At 45.1% G+C, this 19,063-nt stretch overlaps 1 pseudogene; it reads left to right on the top strand.

Annotated features, from left to right (window-relative positions):
• The first annotated feature begins 17,631 nt into the window (after nucleotides 1–17,631).
• On the top strand, nucleotides 17,632–18,703 carry LOC100981826 (large ribosomal subunit protein uL30-like 1; annotated as a pseudogene).
• Nucleotides 18,704–19,063: the final 360 nt, after the last annotated feature.

Below are 19,063 nucleotides of genomic sequence, written 5' to 3'. Positions count from 1 at the left end.
ATATCTTTTCCGTTCCATTACGTACCCCACCTCGGAATAAAAATTCATCTGTAATCGAGACCCGCAGGGCCAGTCTCCTCAAAGGAAAGGGTCCCAAAGGCAAACCCACCCGAATCACAAGAGGGGCGCCCCTCCCCCCTTCTCTGGGTTCAGATTTTTAAGCAGATCTTCAAAGCTAAAATAAATGCCCATTAAATAGCCTCATGCAAATAGGATGGAGCCGGGCAGCTAAACACACAAAGCCCATCTCACATAAAACAAAAGCATGATTGATGGCAACCCGGATGCTCGTGTGTTTGGAAAAAAAATTATACTTGTCCAGTCTCCCAGTTGTCTAAATTATTGAATAGCGATGTGCATATTTCAACGGGAGAAGGTGGCTAGGTTAGGGACCCATGGTCGGCGCGAGGAACGCCACAGTGTGGTATATTTGGGCTGGGAAAGGCTCCCGTGCAAAGAATTTTAACACATTCTTCTCTGGGCGGCCGAGGAGGCCACGCTAACCTGACAGCTCTGGGGCAAACGGTTAGAGAAAATGGATCGCTTTCCTCGGCCCAGGATCCCCCACAGCCCCACCCCGTCCCGGCCCGGGGCGGCGTGTCCCTCGGTAAGGCTGACCGCGACGCCACACACCCCGCCTAGGCTGCAGAGGGCGGCGGGCAGGGCCTGGGTGGTGCAGCCTCTGGGCGGGGCCTGCGCAGCAGGCGGTGCTGATTCCGCGGTGCCCAGCCCAGGCGGGAATATCCACCCGCGACGTGGCTGGGAGCCTGGGGAGCTGAGCTGAGTCTGGGGTTTGCTTCGTCAGCAGGGCCCAGGGTGCTCAGTCCCCGAGGGAGGCGCTGGGGGAGTCGGCCTTTGTTCTGGCACTTTCAGGGCCTAGGAGTTAGGCAACTCTGGGGAGGTGCGAGGGGACGCCCCGTCGGGCGGGGGAGGCCTGTACAGTGGGGGCCGCGCTCTGAACTCGAGGCACGGCTAGGGGAGAACGTACAGGAACCTGGCAGCTCTTGGGGATTTACTGAAGCAGAGTGTGGTAAAGTAAGTGGAAACTGAGGGAACTTTGCAGTATCTCACTTTAAATCTAAAAGGAAACATTTGAAAATAAACAATAATCTGTTCTCTCATTCTCTCTTCATCTTTGTGTTTTTCTCTGAGCTCTTCCTTGTCCCTCTAATTCCGTTTCTCCTCTATTTCTGTCTATTCTCAACTCTACAGCCCATCTCTCTCTGTGTATCTTTTTTTTCTCCCTCCCTTTCTCCGCCCCTCTCTCTGCCTTTATAAATATGCTAGAGAGGAAAACAACCTCGGCAATTCATGCTCGCAGCCACACGGAGAGTGGATCTGTTCTGCGGGGATCAGGCGTGGCCGCCTGTTATCCGCCAGGGCACCCCCGGCGCCCCCTTTCTTGCTGGGCTGCGGGGAAGAGACGCGTGGGCCCCTATATTGTCCTACGCATGGGGAGATGCCAGTTTTTCCCACGCATCAAATCCTATCTTCAAACTTGAATCCATCTTGCTGCTAAGAGTCAAGCTCGGTGGATTCATAATAGAAACGACAAAGAGTAATTACATATTAGAAAACAAAACAATAATTACACCACCAAGTTGACACACCAGTCAGCGAAGCACAGTCGCTTGTGCTGGAAACACCAAAGCCCGCGGCGCCCGCGGCTGACTCAGCAAATCGGAAAAGCCCCCAGCCCACGCCCACGCCGGTCCAAGCTGGACAGCCGATGCGCCCCTGCCCCTGCCGCAGTCACCTGCTAACAGGCCTTCGAAGTCTCCCTTAATAAGATGTGATTTGGGAGCTGTCTGGCAGAAAAGCATCTCACAAGTACCATAGAACCTGTTTCTTGGAGAGATGTTTTGTTTTTTAATCAAAATGGACACCCAGATTCTTGAGTTTGAACTCTTGTTTTACATATTCACATTTAGAATAGAAAAAGCTGGTCTTTTTGCATGTTAATTTCTCCCGGCACCTGTCACTCGGTTCCTGGTTACTTTATGGAGCCCTCAGGCAGGAGTCCTCGGGTTTCCTCTTTCTCCCCCTAAGAGTCAAGGCGGCAGGGGCGTTTTTTAACTTCCTGGGTGGGGATGGGGTCAGAGGGGAAGGAGGTTAGAGGCTGGTGATTGGCCTGGGTGATTGGGCTTGGGACCCAGCGAGAAGAGCGTGTCCCTAACCTAGGCCCCTCGCAATCGCTGCCACATCCCCGGTTCCTTTGGACTGGCGGTCGGGGAGGCTCCCTTTTCGGGCATTGTTCCCCCTGACCCCCTTCAGGGGCTCCAGCGCGTCCTCGGGGTCTTCCCAGAGCCCGGGCCTGGACGATGGATTAGAGATGGGGGCGGCTGGCGAGTGTCTGGGGGCGACACCCGTCCGGACTGCGCAGCTCGCTGCTCACTGAGGCGGACTCCGCTTGCCGTCCCGGTGTGAAAGCAAACACATTCTGTTTGGGCCAGGAGCCCGCGGCTGGAAGATGCAACTGAGCTGGAAACACCAGGCCTCCGTCTGGGAAAGATTGAGCCGGAACCTCTATTCGGGCCTCTCCTCTCGCTTCCCCCAGGCCTGTCTTCCCAGGGTTGAAGCCCGCCCCAAAGGCAAGGGGGGTTGAGCGGAGGGCGCCAGTGCGCTTGTGCCAAGGGGGCGTCGAAGGACAAGAGCCTATCTTGGGACTGTGCCTCGAAAGGCGCTAGCATGCCGCGCACTCTGGGCCTGGGAAAAAGCCCAGAGCGTCCTCTCAGGCCCCAGATAGGAGGAGTGCTCAGGCCCGGGGACCTGCCGCAGGCTGCCCTTAGCCGGCGATGCCATCTGCAGGCGGCGAAGTAGTCGGATTTGGCCAAGAAGGGGAAAGGCCGCAGCGACCCACGGTGGGCACCTGGGCTTTGGGGAGGGTGGAAAGCCGGCGGGGACAGCCAGGAAAGCGCGCGGGGCCCAGCGCCCTCTAGGGCACACAAGCCCCTCGCTGGGTGGACGGCTCTCCTTTCATCCCCCAGGGCTTAGGGAAGGACAAAGGACCTATAAAAAAAATCTAAGAACAAAAAAAAATCAGCTTGACCCCCAAAAGAACACTGTTTAATGAGGTGGAAAATTCTTCCACACAAATTGCTTTTTCTACTACTTTATGAGAGTTCATAAATGTTAATGAAATCCAGTTACCAAAAAGTAACATACATCATTGCAGCTGAAGGGAGGCAGAGGAAGGAAGGTGGTGGTTAACGTACAATCATAATTAAAATAACAGCAGCGGCAGCAACAATGCTGCCCATGGCTAATGTGGTTGGAGGCTCAGTCCAGAGCCGCACCATTGTATCCGATCTGGGTTGGCCACCGGTGTTTCCCTGGACAGGAACAACAGTGGCAGCAATGGCACAACGACAAATGTAGAAGTGCAGGAGCCGCTGGGTCAGAGTGGAAATAAAATCACAAAACGCTCCTGTTTCTTTTCTTTTGAAATAGAAAGCTTGTTACAGACTCAAACTTCTTCAAAATCTATGCAGAAAGAAGAGCCCAAGGCAATGCCTGGGAGAAGCGGAGGGGAGGGGCAAGCTCATTGTCCTCCACACCTGCCCTACATGTTTGCTTTTTCCTTCCTCTCTGCTTATCAGAGGTACACTCCTATAGCAGGTGATCTTATTCTGACAGTTTTTTTTTTTTTTTTTGAGACGAGAGTTTCACTCTGTTGCCCAGGCTGGAGTGCAGGGGCACGATCTTGGCTCACCGCAACCTCCACCTCCGAGGTTCAAGAGATTCTCCCGCCTCAGCCTCCTGAGTAGCTGGGATTACAGGTTACTGCCACCACGCCCAGCTAATTTTTGTATTTTTACTAGAGATGGGGTTTCACTGTGTTGGCCAGGCTGTTCTCAAACTCCTGACCTCAGGTGATCCACCCGCCTTGGCCTCCCAAAGTACTGGGATTACATGCATGAGCCACCACACCGGGCCTTCTTCTGACATTTCTATGCCCAGCACCCAGCCCAGAGTTGGCACATAGTAGGTGCTTAATAGGTGTGTATTGAATAAGTGAATGATTGAATGGACCAACAGCAGAAAATTACTCAATGAACAATCTCCTTGATAATATCTGAAGATGAATTAAGATGCTCAAGCACACGCCTGTAAACCCAGCACTTTGGGAGGCTGAGGCGGGCAGATCACGAGGTTAGGAGATCGAGACCATCCTGGCTAACATGGTGAAACCCCGTCTCTACTAAAAATACAAAAAATTAGCCGGGTGTGGTGGTGGGCGCCTGTAGTCCCAGCTACTCGAGAGGCTGAGGCAGGAGAACGGCATGAACCCGGGAGGTGGAGCTTGCAGTGAGCCAAGATTGCGCCACTGCACTCCAGCCTGGGAGACAGAGCGAGACTCCGTCTCGAAAAAAAAAAAAAAAAGATGCTCAAGCACTCAATATTTTCAATATTCACCAAACATTTTCTGATAACATACTATGTGTCAGGAACTGTTCCAGGCCCTGAGGATACAGTAAGTAAACAAAACAGACAGAAACCCATCTTCTTATGAAGCTAATATTTTGAATTGGCCTGTTTTGGCTGATGTATTATTTTACATGGCTGGGCAAATGGCCTCTTACCTAACTTTGGGAAAATAACTGTTACCCTCCAGATTCCTCTTTATGAAATGGAGTTGAGGAAAGGAGATGCGAAGTCTGTTGATGAAAGTCATATAAAGAATATGGTTTTAAGGAAGATGTTTTATATTTCCTTAATGGGATCATTTCTCTATGTCTTTATTTGTTAGGAGTCAAAAATAGATATATTTTTTGTAAATAGCTAGGACAATTTGAATATTTTTCTTTTCCCCTTGAGAGCTGCTGGAATTGAATCATTTTAGCTTTGCACATATTGCTTAATATTTTATGTAATCTAAATACAAGTGCTTTCTTTCTTTCTTTTTTTTTTTTTTTTTTTGAGATGGAGTCTCCCTCTGTCACCCAGGCTGGAGTGCAACGGCACGATCTCGGCTCACTGCAACCTCCGCCTCCCGGGTTCAAGAGACTCTCCTGCTTCAGCCTCCTGAGTAGCTGGGATTACAGGCGCGCACCACCACTCCCGGCTACTTTTTGTATTTTTAATAGAGATGGGGTTTCACCATGTTGGTAAGGCAGGTCTCGAACTCCTGACATCGTGATCCACCTGCCTTGGCCTCCCAAAGTGCTGGGATTACAGGCGTGAGCCACTGTGCCCGGTCACAAGTACTTTCTTAACAAAATAGGGAATAAAAAAATAAATACAAGTACTAATACTAATAACTATTTTTTTTTTTTTAGCTATTATCTTTTGCCAGTTACTGCACTTAGTGCCACATAGGCTTTACCTCATTTAAACTCTTGGCAACCCTTTGAGATACGTGCTGTTTTTCCTATATTTATTTTTTAAATGAGGGAAACAAGGTTGAGAGCAGGTAAGTGATGGGGCTTAGGCCACCAGTGAGTAATCGGCAGTGCCTCATCTGGAACTCAGGTATCTGTTACACTAGAATGAAGAGCCTATGACCCTAGGAGTTCCAGTCATTTGCCTTCAGCTTTCTTGTCTATAAAATGCAGTTAATACCCATCTAGTCTCTATTGTTCACGGTGTGGTGAAATTAAAATTCCATCTATTTATGAAAACACTTTGCAAATGTTAGATTGCTTCATGAATATACTATTGTTTTTGTTGTTATTATTATTATATGCTGTTTCTTATCTGTAATTGTTAGTAGCTACAATAACCTACTCTGCAGCAGCAACCGCTGAAATTGATTGAACTTTGGCTGAGTGATTGTTTTGGAACATGAGCGGTGATGGATCTGTTGAGAATGAGACAGAGAGACTCCTGGTTTAATGGAGGAAATACTGTTGGAGAAGATTTGGCTGTTCCCAGTGAGTCTCCCTGCATCCTGTGGGATCTCAGGGTCTGGCAGGAGTGGGTTTCTGGCATCCCCCACCACCATCTTCTTTAGGGATATCCTTCCTCCTAATTGCAGGGTGCCCTGTTCTGCCTTGCCTGGACCATTAGCCCTGCTCTCGGCCATCACTCTAGGCAGCCAGTCCAGGCACAACAGTGAGAAAGGTTAAGTGTTCATTTTTGTACGTAAACTTGCAATGCTGCTTTGAGACAACATAATTACTACTTCCTATACCCTATTGTATCTGGTAGAGAAATGGTCACAAAGACATCAAACAAACATCAAGTCTCTGTCACTGCCTCCTGCACCTGTTATCCTCCAAAAAGTGGGCAAGACTTTGTGGATGTTTGGAAACCTAGTGCCATTTCACAGTAGTCACTTGTCTGAGGCAACACCTGCAGATGCCTTTATTGTTTGAACCTCAGATCAGTTAGTCAAGGAATGAAGAGGCAGAGCTATTAAGAACATACTGGCTTCTGGATTGTGCCAATCAATCTTTACATTTCATTTATTCATCTGTTCATTCATTTATTCAATCCTTTTGAGCTCTTTTCTAGGAAGTAAAAAAAAATCCCATTGAGAATTTTATTGCCTGGTGGGAGGCAGACGAATACAAATATAATTACAGAACAGTGAAGTAAGTTCCAATAAAAGATTTATACACAGAGTGGGGCTGGACTGGTTACTCATTTTGATATACGGAATTAGGCCACAGCATGCATTCTCAACTGGGGTGATATTGTCTTCAAGAGGGCAAAAATTGCTTCCTGGGAGATGAAACAAATCTCAGATGTTACAATGGTCTGTGGTCCTTCAAACTAACCCTACCTGACAAAATGTAACTCCTTCGTATTCAATTTCTCTTGTTAGACTTTATATTGAGGGAGTGATAATAGTGAGAAATTGAGAACCACTGGGCTAGGTAGGAGAACTTGACTCACTAACTCAGGCTGAGTGTGCTTAAGACTACTAGTTTAGGCTGGGCGCGGTGGCTCACACCTGTAATTCTAGCACTTTGGGAGGCTGAGGCGGGTGGATCACCTGAGGTGAGGGGTTCGAGACCAGTCTGGTTAACATGGTGAAACCTGGTCTCTACTAAAAATACAAAAATTAGACGGAAGTGGTCATGTATGCCTGTAATCCCAGCTACTCAGGAGGCTGAGGCAGAATTGCTGGAACCAGGGAGGTGGAGGCTGCAGTGAGCTGAGATCTCGCCACTGCACTCCAGCCTGGGTGACAGCAAGACTCTGTCTCAAAAACAAACAAACAAACAAACAAAAAAACCCACTACTAGTTTAGCTATCATGGCTGACTTGCTCAGTTGGTTAAAAAGCAGCAACTGGCCTGGCGCGGTGGCTCACGCCTGTAGTCCCAGCACTTTGGGAGGCCGAGGTGGGTGGATCACGAGGTCAGGAGATCGAGACCATCCTGGTTAATACAGTGAAACCCTGTCTCTACTAAAAATACAGAAAATTAGCCGGGCGTGGTGGTGGGCACCTGTAGCCCCAGCTCCTTGGGAGGCCGAGGCAGGAGAATGGCGTGAACCCAGGAGGCGGAGCTTGCAGTGAGCCAAGATCATGCCACTGCACTCCAGCCTGGGCGACACAGCTAGACTCTGTGTCAAAAAAAAAAAAAAAGCAGCAACTACTTTGGCTGCTTTGTCCAAAAATCTGTTATTATTTTACCGATTAAAAAAATCCCCGTGATTCATGGCTTGATGTAGGGAAACCCCACACCCGGTGCCTCATAAAACAGGGAAGTGAATTCTCAAATATTCCTTTAGTTCCCTCAGAAATTAGTTAAACCTGGAGAAGCACGGAAAACCAACATTTGGCCTCAGTTTCCCTGCTTCAAATCAAAGCTGCTAGATAAAACGACACCTCTAGAAGGGTGAGCTTTTGGACAGATGAATTTCCCTATTATTAATTACAAGTTAAGAATATGTTGATTTATTGTTGAATTTGCAATCATGTTTCCTTTTATTTATGCAGAGGTTAAGATATCTACTTTTAAAACACAGAGAAAGCAATAAAATCCCTTCACAAGGTTGTCCGTAATTTATTCTTTTGGTTTGCAGTTTTTATCCTTTGGACTAACTATAATTACCACTTCTACATCTTGCCCAAAGCTTAACCTGAGAAATTGCTGAGCCCAAGATCTGAAAATTTAGAGACAGCTTTGGAAGGAATTTTTCACTATATAAAGACATTTAAACAGTAGAACATAAGACAAGTTGGAAAATATACTAATAGACTCTAACAATCGAGAAAGCAGAAATGATCATAATTACTAAACGAGTGAGTGAAGAGGGGAAGGAAAGGTGGCTTGAGGGAGAAAAGGGGGTGAAAATGGTCACAAAAATAGCTTTACCTGAAATGGCCTCATTTACAAAGAATAGTAGAGCCCCCTCTTCCCCCTTCTACCAAAATTTGAAAAATAAAAAGCACTGCCACCCACAAAGACACCCTGGGTAGTCCTAAGGAGCCAGTGAGCACATTAGGGTATGCTAGCAGAAAATCTGGCTTGGGACTCATTGCCAACAAAGGGCAAAGCCCAGTCAGCTGGAGTTAGTGACTTCCCAAAACAGGGCTAAGGGGGCGGGGGTGGGAGCCAAACCACAGTAATTCTCAAATAGCATTTCATTCCATCTGGGGCAGAAGGCTCTGTCTGGGGCCATGGGTAGATATAAACCTTTATATATAAACCCTTCTTGTGTGAAGTAGCCGCTTGTCCAGTTACATACCATAGTCACATAGACAGGGACACAAAAGCCATTTGTTAATGCTTCAGACAAGGCTGTAGGGGAAGCATGAGAAGGTTGACCCACATTCCTGAGCGAATGTAACAAACAATTCTTCTCATTCACACCATATAAGTATTGACTGTTTTATTGTAGTCTTGTTATTGTGGCTGTTATTCCTTTAATGACACCATTTCCAAAAGTTTAAAAGTTGACTGCTAACATTTGCTTCGCTCTAAATCTTGGTGAACAAGTTTTGGTGTGTGTGTGTGTGTGTATGTGTGTATGTGTGCGTGTAAAGAGGCAATTTTGTGAAAAGGAAACTAGTTTTTAAACTTCCAAATATTTCTATCTTTTCATCTAAAACATTAGATATCTTCAAGGAAATAACCCCCACTCTAAAGTAAAGATGGACATGCTTGGAGTTGGCTGTGGTTTAGTGGAAAGAGGAGTGGGTTTGGAGGCTGAGGAACTGGCAGTGTTGTGCTGTGGGTGAGCCACTTACAATGGGTGTACTTCCATTTCCTCATCTGTAAAATGACCATTGTAATATGCACACACACACACACACACACACACACACACACACACACACACAAACCATGGGAATTTTGGGTGGATTAGGTGAAATAAAGGCTACCATAAAACTACAGAGTGCTGGCCGGGCACGGTGGCTCATACCTGTAATCCCAGCACTTTGGGAGGCCTAGGCAGGCAGATCATGAGGTCAGGAGATCGAGAACCAGGGTGAAACCCCGTCTCTACTAAAAATACAAAAAATTAGCCGGGCGTGGTGGCGGACACCTGTAGTCCCAGCTACTCGGGAGACTGAGGCAGGAGAATGGCGTGAACCCAGAAGGCGGAGCGTGCAGTGAGCCGAGATTGTGCCACGGCACTCCAGCCTGGGCGACAGAGCGAGACTCCGTCTCAGAACAAAACAAAACAAAACAAACAAACAAACAAAAAACTGCAGAGTGCTTTGACAATGTAAAGTGGTTTTATAATCAGGCTGGAAATGAGCTAACACCAAGACTTTCCCTCTGAGAGCCTCATATCCAGGTATTCTTCCCTCCAGTCCGTTTGCCACACTGGGTTAATGCTGAGTATTTCATTGTGGCCTAGAATTATATTCCTAAACATGAGTCCACTTATATAAGTTGCCTCCCCGAAAAACTGCAGCAGTCCTTCTTTTGTAAAAATTAACCTCCTCTTAGCCTGGCAGGTAAGCTCTTCCCCAATCCTACCCCAAACTGCCCTTCTAGACTTTTGTTCCATTAAATTCCTGCAAACACCCTGTGCTTTGGCTGCTCCAGGCTTCCTGCTTTGCCTTGAATATGTCAGGAACTTACAGGACTCCTGACCTTTGCTCAGCCTAGAATGCCATTCCTCTCACTCAGAAAACAAAAAAAACTTTCTTACCCTCTAAATCCCAGCTTACAAATTCATCTCATAAAGCATCTCTAATCTCCCCAGTCAGAAGCAATTGTCTCTTCTCCTGACTTTTTATCGCATATTTCTTGTAACTTTATTTAACCCTGCTATAACTCTGTTTAACCTCTGCTGCTGTGATCCTGGCATCATCATCATTGTTTATCGAACATCCTTTATAATAAAGTTAATAAATGTAATGTTGTTCATGCTTCAGCTACAATGAGGCCCTGTTTAATAAAGCGTGGGGAAAAATTCTCGTTCTGTTTTGTGTTGGGTTAGTTGTTTATGTCTGTTTCCTTTACTGGGTGGGATGACAAGTTTATTGAGGGTAGGGCCTATGCTTTATTTATATCTGTGTTCTCCATAGTGACTGGCAGGGGATGTTGCATCTAAAGTAACTAAAATAAAATTAAGTTAATCAGATACATTTTGTGAAGGTTTAGATCTCTTGGCTGGAAAAATGTTAAACAAGAGACAGTAATCAAAGGAGATTTGGAAATGGGTGCATTTAGAGAGAAAAATGTGTTCTTAAAAAGCAGTGACTAAATTCGGTCTCCTGATTTTTTCATTTCAATAGATCTTTTTAAAGAAAACCAAGTGTTGAATTTCTCTGTCAGTGAAGACTTTGTGCTGAATTTTCTTGATGGGTTTTCTGTGAGCAGAGAGTCCTCATCAGCCTTCCCACTTCCCTGAAACCCCCCAAAACTCTGAATTTTTGCCAGCAAACACATTAACTGTTTTTTCATTCTGACAAAGCAAATCCTCCAGAATTTTGCAGTAGAAATATCAGCCACTTCGTGGATGATGGCTTTTTCGCCCTGAAATCTCCTATGGCTTTCTAAGTGAATGGGTGTCATCTGAATTAATGATGGTGCTGTTAGGTTTTATTGATTAGTTAATAAATGCTGGGGAGGGGAATCCTGGGTGATAGGTATTTGCTCCTTCCTATATTTGCTGGACAGAAACTAAACCCAAAATGAAGGATGCTTTGTGCCAGTTGTGTTAAAGTGACTGTGTCAGTGGGATCCCACTATGACTGTCCCAAGGTAATAAAAATATCAGGGCTTGGGCCAGGTGCGGTGGCTCAGGCCTATAATCCCAGAACGTTGGGAGGCTGAGGCAGGAGGATCACGAGGTCAGGTGATCGAGACCATACTGGCCAACATGGTGAAACTTCATCTCTATTAAAAATAAAAAAAATAAAAAAATTAGCTGGGCGTGATGGTGCACGCCTGTAGTCCCAGCTACTCGGGAGGCTGAGGCAGGAGAATTGCTTGAATCCAGGAGGTGGAGGTTGCGCCACTGCACTCCAACCTGGCGACAGAGTGAGACTCCGTCTCAAAAAAAATAAAAATAAAAAGATCAGGGCTTGTGTAAACACGTGTATATTTATCTTTCATATTTTTTACTTTCCTTTTGTATGCTGGGAACGTGCTAAAAGTAAAGTCAACCCCAAAGCAAGCACACCCAAGTGCAGGCAGAATTTTCCACAATAGGGTTTCAGAATACAGCCTGAACACAGAATGTCCCTTTTCCAACCATGCACTCATTTGTGATGGCAGTCTTTTAAAAATTTAAATGTTATGCATTTCTTTTCTGCACATGGCATGAAAAAATAAAACAGTGTAAAAGGAAACCCTGCAAAAAATTTCCGCACCCTGTTTATTACAAGTTGGATGGTGTCTCCCCAAAAGATAGGTTGAAGTCCTAACCCCCAATGCCTCAGAATGCAACCTGATTTGGAAATTGGGTTGTTGCAGATCTAATTAGTTAAGCCAGGGTCATACTTGAGTCGGGGGTCCTTGATGCAATACGACTGCTGTCCTTACACGAAGGGTGGAATTTGGACACAGACACAGACCTGTTAAAGACAGAGGCAGCGAGTAGAGTGATGCATCTGCAAGCCAAGGAGCCCCAATGACTGCCAGCTCCCCTGCCACCACCAGAAGTTAGGAAGAGGCAAGGAGGGAATCCACCCAGAGTTTTAGAGGGAGCATGACACCTTGTTTTTGGTCGTCTAGGCTCTAGAACTGTAAAATAATAATTCTTTTTTTGTTGTTTTGTTTTGTTTAGAGACAGGGTTTCCTCTGTTGCCCAGGCTGGAGTGCAGGGGTGGGATCATAGCTCACTGCACTTTTTTTTTTTTGAGTCAGAGTTTCGCTCTTGTTGCCCAGGCTGGAATGCAATGGCACGATTATGTCTCACTGCAACCTCTGCCTCCCAGGTTCAAGCGATTCTCCTGCCTCAGCCTCCCGAGTAGCTGGGATTACAGGTGCCCACCACCACGCCCAGCTAATTTTTGTATTTTTAGTAAAGACCAGGTTTCACCATGTTGGCCAGGCTGGTCTTGAACTCCTAACCTCAGGTGAACCACCCACCTTGGCCTCTCAAATTGCTGGGATTATAGTCATGACCCCCCGTGCCCACTTTTGAACTCCTGGGCTGAAGCAATCCTCCCGCTTTGGCCTCCCAAGTAGCTGGGACTACAAGTGCATGCCACCATGCCTGACTAATTTTTCTATTTTTTAAATTGTAGAGATGGGGCCTTGTCATGTTGCCCAGGCTGGTCTTAAACTCTTGGCCTCAAGTTAGCCTCTTGCCTTGGCCTTCCAAAGCACTGGGATTACAGGCATGAGCCACTGCTGCCTCCAGCCTAAATTTCTGTTGTTTTTAGTCACGTGATTTGTGGCACTTGCTTATGGCAGCTGTTAAGAAACAAATACATCATTTTTCTACCTTTTGGTTTCTCTGCTCAGAGGCAATCAATGTTAATACTTCTCACGGTTATACATATATAATATACACATATATATAATATACACATATTTTTTTTTAATTTAAAAATCAACCTGTTAGATTGGTTTTTTTTGAGTCTCGCTCTGTCGCCCAGGCTGGAGTGCAGTGGCTCAGTCTTGGCTCACTGCAACCTCCGCCTCCTGGGTTCAAGCAATTCTCTGCCTCAGCCTCCCGAGTACCTGGGATTATAGGCACCCGCCACCATGCCTGGCTAATTTTTTTGTATTTTTAGTAGAGACAGGGTTTCACCATCTTGGCCAGGCTGGCCTTGAACTCCTGACCTAGTGATCCACCTGCCTTGGCCTCCCAAAGTGCTGGGATTACAGGTGTGAGCCACCACGCCCAGCCTAGATTTTTGAATAGATAATATATTCTCATGGGTCAAAAATGAAAATATACAAAACATTACACCGTCAAAAGTCTCTCTTAGTTCATCATTTATCTGCATATTTATTTATTTATTTATTGAGACATGGTCTCGCTTTGTCACCCAGGCTGAAGTGCAGTGGTGCAATTATAGCTCATTACAGCCTCTAACTCTCAGGTTCAAGTGATCCTCCCACTTCAGCCTCTGGAGTAGCTGGGACCACAGGCGTGTGCCACCACGCATAGCTAATGTTTGTATTTTTTGTAGATACAAGGTTTCCCAATGTTGCCCAGGCTGGTCTTGAACTCCTGACCTAAAAAGCAATCCTCCCGCCTCAGCTTCCCAATGTGCTGGGATTATAGGCATCAGCCACCATGCCCGGCCTTACTATAAATTTTTTATTATACAAACCAAAAAAGCTTTTTTAACCTTTTGGTCCCTTTGTAGTAATACTTAGCTTAAAAAACAAATTGTACAGCTGTACAGTATCCTTATTCTGTAAGCTTTTTAATATTTTTATAATTATTTACTTTTTTTTTACCTTTTAAAACATCGTTAAAAACCTTAAGACACAAACACACACATCCTAGTTCTACACAGTGTCAGGATCATCAATATCAGTATCTTCTGCCCCCACATCTTGCCCCACTGGAAGGTTTTCAGGGGAGCTGTCATCTCTTGTGGTAACAATCTCTTCTTCTGGAATCCCTCCTGAAAGACCTGCCTGGGCTGTTCCACAGTTGCCTTTTAAAAATACAAGTAGAAAGGTGCACTCTAAAATGACGATAAAAAGTATGGTACAGTAACTACATAAACCAGTAATATGGTCATTTATTATCACTATGGAGTGTTGTGAGTCATAATTGGATGTGCTCTGCTTTCATATGACTGGGAGTTGAGTAGGTTTGTTTACACCAGCATCACCACAAACACATGAGTAATGAATTGCACTAAGACATTGCAATGGTGACAACGTCACTAGGCAATAGGAATTTTTCAGCTCCATTAGAATCTTATGGGACCACCATGGTATACGCAGTCTGTCATTGACTGAGCGTCATTTTGTGTCACATGACTGTACATGCTACAGATTTTTATCTTCCTTTTCATAATAGAAATCTATTATACACATTGTTCTTCACCTTGTCTTTTTGTTTTGTTTTGTTTTTGAGTCTTGCTCTATCACTCAGGCTGGAGTGCAGTGGCGTGATCTTGGCTCCCTGCAACTTCCGCCTCCTAGGTTCAAGCAATTCTCCTGCCTCGGCTTCCTGAGTAGCTGGGATTACAGGCACCCACCACCACGCTCAGCTAATTTTTGTATTTTTTGGTAGAGATGGGGTCTCACCATGTTGGCCAGGATGGTCTCAATCTCTTGACCTCGTGATCTGCCTGCCTCAGCCTCCCAAAGTGCTGGGATTACAGGCATGAGCCACTGCGCCCAGCCACCTTGTCTTTTATTTTATTTTTTTTCCTGACGGTAAAAGTATTTTTCCGTCATTTTCTGTTCAAAATTTCTCTAGCATGGAAACTGATGAATATAGTTTCTGCTTCATGGTTAACGAGAAAGGAAAGTGAGGCCTTCGTCAAGATCACCCTCCATCTCAGTCTCAGAATTAGGCTTACTTTCTAGGTGTCTGTACTTATGGGGTCATAAGTTGTGAAAGAAATATGTCAGCCAAGGCTGGGAATGCCTAGAGCACTGCTTCTTGTGTGGGAAGATTCATGGAAACAGATTCATGGAAACCAGGGTGGCCTGAGACTGAAGCTTCCAAGCCCAGGTAGCCTCCTGGGGTTGGTGGCATGGAAAAGGGTGAGTGTAAATGGGTTGGCCTTTTGTGTCTCCATGATACCGAGGAGTCTTTATGGTCCGGTGGGGTGCTCAGAGGGAGATGGGCATCTTGATATCTGATAGCCATGCAATTCTGGTGGGCTAGAGGTTTTCTGATTTATGGAGGAATGGTTCAAGAGAGCATGAGGTTTAATTAAAAGCACTGGCTTTGAAGCTGGTTGTTTGGATTGGAATTCCTGTTAGCAGCTGGGTGACTTGCCCTTGGTACTAAACCTCTCTGTATTTCAGATTCATCATCTGCAAAATGAGGATTGTGATGAGGAGTGAAGGAAATCATTTGCTTGAGTGTGAACAGCCTGTCTGGCACTTTAATGTTAAGATGGTGATGAGAAGAGGAAGGCGAGGCCAGAGATGATGGATTGAGACCCTTGGCAGTGCTGCAGAATGAACTTAGAGAACTACTGCCTTAGACTGGGCTAAGCAGGGATTTTTTCTTTTTTCTTTTTCTGAATGGGTTAGCCTGACCTCCTTCAGCAGAGGCTGATGGGAACTGGGGATGCATAAGATGAAAATACACGGGCCGAGGGGAATTTATGTTCATTTTGACCTCAATTAACTTATAAAACATATAAGAAATTATATGCAAATAAGTACCAATTATTTTCTGTCAGGATCTTGTGTCATTTTTTGCAGTCTTGGCATCTACATTATGCCGGGTCACTTGATCCTCAATTTTCCACGCCGGGCCATAACCCCCAATTCATTTTGTACCCACCAATTTCCTGACAGCATTGCCAGTTTCAGACTATCTTTTTATTTATTCTTTGTTCAGATCCTGACTGACCTTGTAAACTTCTTTATTGCCTAGAACTGGTAAGACAGCACTGCATAAATTAATAACAATGTTGCCTTTTAATATATCAGCAAAATGACTGGAGAGCTGTTGAATTCATAATATGTATTCTTAGAGATTTTCAAAGCATCTCCTAGGGTTTCAGTGCACAATCCCTATTAAAGCTAAATACGATTGGAGAACATCGCCTCAAAAATCCTTACCTAACAGTTCTCCTTGGATCTCTATTAGGACAAGAGCCCTCCTCGAAATTCAGATATTTGGAAACATCAACTTGAGCGAAGAACTCTAGAAGCACAAGCAATGTTTTATTTGTCTGCTCTTCCAACAACTGTTCACAGACTCTCTACTGTGTGCCAGGCATCTCAACGACAGCTATATGGAGAAAAAGCTACTGGCATCTCTGATAAATAGAATATATTAAAATAATATATTGTTAAAATGAGCATACACTCATATGGATGAGTGTTTTACGTTGTCAGTGTAGCGTGCTTCTATCCCATTCAAGGTCGTAGTTATCAACACCATAGGTCCTAAGGTGTGGAGAAATGGAGGCATTTTTATGTCAAATTCATCTTATTGATCTCAATTAACTTATAAAACATATAAGAAATTATATGCAAATAAGATGAGAGCATCTCTGAATGGGGTAGCAGAGACAACGTAAATAAAAGTTGAGCCAAGAAGCCTCTTTCTGAATAAGAATGTTGAGCCTCCTCTTGGTCAATAATGTTGAATCAAGAAGAAACTGAGGCTGGCAGCAACCCTTAGCCAACTGGTGAAGGCTGAGGGGGTCTTGTGTACCTCCAGGGACAGTCTACCTACGGGAAGTAAGTATTCCTGGGTAAGTTGCTCAATGAAGTTTGACTCACCTAGAACTATATTACCATCCAGCTTGTAATTCTTCAATGCCACAAGAATAAAATGGATTTTCTTAAAAAGCTTTTAAAAAGTAAAGATATTGATGTTGAAAAGATTTTTTAGGCTGGTAATATTTTGTAAAAAGGAAATGAATGTAGTCCTCTCTTTGATGTTGTTAGTGGGCCCTTACTGACTTGCAATCTCATCTTCTTTTTCTTCTGTCCACAAGATTTTTTTTCTCCCTGTGTTGACTCTTCTAAAATTTTGCCAATGAATGATGTCAAATCGGCTGATCTAAAATGTTCAGAATGTCAGCTTTGGTAAAAACCTGAACTACGTTTTGATCTGAGCTTCCAGAATCTCATGTAATTTGCAGTACTCTTCAAAGGTTACCACCTGACCTTCTGATGGAAATTTGTTGCCTTATTGTTTCATCCTTGCAACTGACTTTCTTTTCTTTTCTTTTCTTTTTTTTCTTTTTTGAGACGGAGTTTCGCTCTTGTTGCCCAGGCTGGAGTACAATGGCATGATCTCGGCTCACCGCAACCTCCGCCTCCCAGGTACAAGCGATTCTCTTGCCTCAGTCTCCCGAGTAGCTGGGATTACAGGCATGCACCACCACGCCCGGCTAATTTTGAATTTTTAGTAGAGATAGGGTTTCTCCATGTTGGTCAGGCTGGTGTCGAACTCCTGACCTCAGGTGATCCACCCACCTTGGTCTTCCAAAGTGCTGGGATTAGAGGCATGAGCCACCGTGCCCAGCCATGACTTTCTTTTTTTTAAGCCACAAAACAGATCTCAATGTTATCCTTATAAAGAATACTTTTGACCACAAATGTCACTCTTTGGGGTATGACAGCAGTAACTACTTTGAAAAACCACCAAATACACTAGAAAGATGGCAGAGCAAGAGCAAAGAAAAATTCCTTTGGTTCCAGAAAATCTCCTGAAAAAGAGGAAGGCTTATTAAGCCCTCAAAGCCATTCAGGCAACTCAGGCACTTTTGGCAAAGGAGGAGCAGAGGAAAGAAAAAGGGCTCAGGTTTAAGTGACTGGAATTTTTTCTACATGATTCCTGGTGGCAGAAACGTGACAGGGTGCATCTCAGACAACTAGAAGTGAAACCTCATGCCTTGGAATTGCCAGATAAACATTCCTTGGCCTTTCTCTCTCCTTCCTTCCTTCCTTCCTCCCTCCCTCCCTTCCTTCTTTTTTTTTTTTTTTTGAGACAGAGTCTCACTCTGTTGCCCAGGCTGGAGTGCAGTGGCACGATCTCGGCTCACTGCAAACTCCTCCTGGGTTCAAGCGATTCTCCTGCCTCAGCCTCCCCAGTAGCTGGGATTACAGGCACGCACCACCATGCCTAGCTAATTTATGTATTTTTAGTAGAGATGGGGTTTCACCATGTTGGCCAGGCTAGTCTCAAACTCCTGACCTCAGGTGATCCTCCCACCTCGGCCTCTCAAAGTGCTGAAATTACGGGCTCCTTGGCCTTTGTTATACTCCTTGAAAGGATTAATGGTGTGAGTTACCTGTGCAGAGAACCATTGCAAGACTTTACCTGAAGAAAATTTTTAGTGGTGTCTTTGTAAAAGTTACCCGCTAGAACCTAAAAATGCCGCATATAGTGGAACCTTATGTGACCCAGGGATTTCCAAATGTGAAGTTTGTCTGGGATCTCATTTTGAAATGTTGACAAGCCACAGTCAAGAATAAGGCCATCCCTCTGACAGACAACACAGTGATTGAGGAGTACCTGGGGAAGTTTGGTGTCATTTGCTTGGAAGAGCTCATTCATGAAATTGCCTTGCCCAGGAAGTATTTCCAGGAGATCTTATGGTTCTTGCACCCTTTCCACCTCTCGATGGCCTGTCCACTGCCAAGAATAGAATGGGCTTCCTCAGGGAGATGGGCTTACCTGGCTATCAGGGTGAATGCATCAATCAGCTCATCCACCAGTTGAAGTAGAGCCAGAATATCTGAAAGCACAGTGCAGGGGAAGCACGTGTTTTTGTTTTTTTGGGAATTATTATCAAGTATCTTCGGAGAAGATTATTTCCTGTTTTATCTTCAAAAATGGAAAGGAAAGTTCAAAGAAAAGACAGTAGGTTATGTTCATGGCAAGCACCTCTCATTGCAGTCCAGTTCCAAGGAAAAATTCCAGTGTTTTCTACACTGGCTGCTGCCTCATCTGAAATCAGCACATGCCATGGAGGAAGGAGTCCTGCTTTGTCGTATCTTCTATCCTAGGGTTTAATTGTTGCTGAATGAGTAACTCAAGCATTTGTACAGGCTCCCTAAGACTCCTGTAGCAATGGACAAAGCCCA

Source organism: Pan paniscus, chromosome 5 (assembly GCF_029289425.2).
Source record: "Pan paniscus chromosome 5, NHGRI_mPanPan1-v2.0_pri, whole genome shotgun sequence".
NCBI classification, from domain to species: domain Eukaryota; kingdom Metazoa; phylum Chordata; class Mammalia; order Primates; family Hominidae; genus Pan; species Pan paniscus.
This window is presented reverse-complemented; position numbering and strand designations above follow the sequence as displayed.